The sequence below is a fragment of the Microcebus murinus genome, chromosome 12 (genome assembly GCF_040939455.1).
Source record: "Microcebus murinus isolate Inina chromosome 12, M.murinus_Inina_mat1.0, whole genome shotgun sequence".
Taxonomy (NCBI): domain Eukaryota; kingdom Metazoa; phylum Chordata; class Mammalia; order Primates; family Cheirogaleidae; genus Microcebus; species Microcebus murinus.
This window is the reverse complement of record NC_134115.1, coordinates 70,426,207-70,428,014: the sequence shown is the minus strand read 5'-3', so window position 1 is coordinate 70,428,014 and position 1,808 is coordinate 70,426,207. Positions and strand designations below refer to the sequence as shown.

General features: G+C 37.6%; 1 non-coding gene across 1 annotated transcript; it reads left to right on the top strand.

The window, feature by feature from the left end:
• The first annotated feature begins 495 nt into the window (after window positions 1–495).
• LOC142874697 (U7 small nuclear RNA) lies at window positions 496–557 on the top strand. The gene has a single exon (XR_012922340.1). It is a non-coding gene; the product is annotated as a U7 small nuclear RNA (small nuclear RNA).
• Window positions 558–1,808: the final 1,251 nt, after the last annotated feature.

Below are 1,808 nucleotides of genomic sequence, written 5' to 3'. Positions count from 1 at the left end.
TTTAAAATGGGCATAAGACATGATAGACATTTCAACAAAAAGGATATACAGTTGGCAGATAAGCACATGAAAAAAAGGTTCAACATCACTAGCCATGAGGGAAATGCAAATTAAGACCTCAATGAGATCTTACTAGACATTTGTCAGAATAGGAAAAAAGTGACAATGCCGAAGCTGGTGTGGGTAAGTAGAAACCGAGTCAGTCATACATTGCTGGTGGGAATGTAAAGTAGTATATATAGTTGCTGTAGAAAACTGTCAGTTTCTTAAAAAACTAAACATGAAACTACAATACTATGTATCAGTTGCATTTGGGCATTTATCCCAGAAAAAGAAAACTTGTCACACACTAAAACCTGTACACAAATGTTCATAACAGCTTTGTTCATAATAGCCAGAAACTGGACACAACTCAGAGTCTTTCAGTGGGTGAATGGTTAAACTGTAGTATATCCGTACCATGGAATACTACTTAGCAATAAAAAAGAACAAACTAAGTGATACAGCTCTTTTAGAATTTGCCTAGCAGATTTTCCAGTTCTTACTGGAAGATCCTCACGGTTGTGGGGCAAAGAAGCAAAAGAACAAACATAGATGCAACAACTTGATGAATCTCCAGGGAATTGTGCTGGAATGAAAAAAGTCAATCCCTAAAGGTCACACATGATTCCATTTATATACCATTTTTGAAATAACAAAATTACACAAATGGAGAACAAATTAGTGGTTACCAGGGGTTACAGTTGGGTGTGTAGGGGGAAATAGGTGTGGCTAAAAAAGGAAAATTGGGAAGATCCTCATAGTGGTGAAAAAATTGGGTGTCTTGACTGTATGAATGTCAGTATCATGGCTGTGACATTATACTGTAGTTTGCAAGATGTTACCAGTGGGGAAAACTGGGTAAAAGGTACACAGGATCTCTCTATATTAATTCTTATGACTGCACGTGAGTCTATAATTATCTCACAATAAAATATCTAATTTAAAAAACTTGAATGAAGAAATAGAGGAAAAACTATATACTCTTATGCACAATCCATACCTTAGACCAGTTAAATCAAAATCTGTGCGGGCACCACTGGGGGATTGGACACATGGGGGGGTGAGGGAGGGGGGACAGGGGCAATATTTGTAACCCTAACAATATTTGTACCTCCATAATATGATGAAATAAAAAAAAATTTGTGTGGGTAGGACTAGGTATTAATATTTATTTTTAAGTTTTTCAGATGATTCCACAGTGCAACCACGTTTGAAAACCAATACCTTTGCCAACTGTGTGGAGCATGGGGAGTCAGTGTGGGAGGCAGTGGAGAGCTTGAGGGTATATACACATCAGTTCTGACACTAGCTGTGTGATCTTTAACAAGCCAGCTGACCTCACCTAGCCTCAGGTCCTTGTTTGTACACTGCTGATCACTTTTTTTGAAGATCAATGAGAAAATGTAGTTAAGTGTTTCATAAATTGTAAAGTGCAATATCTGATCTACGTGCAATGTATATTGTACAGATGTACAAATGTGTTTGTTTTTAAATATGTGCAGAACACCTGGTGTAGGCAGAAATGTTCATGTTTATTATCTCATTTAATCTCAACAACAACCTGGCAATGTAGGGATTCTGATTCTAATTCTACATCGAGGGGGAGCCCAATGCACACAGAAGGTAAATAATAACACTTCTGGTGTTAGGAGTCTAAATAGATTGATTCTGTTTCAGCAAAACTCCACCAGCCAGGGGTGTGCTCAGCAGAGTTGGTTTTCAAGGTCATTTAGGTGTAAAAGTAAGCCCCTACTTTCACTTCTAAA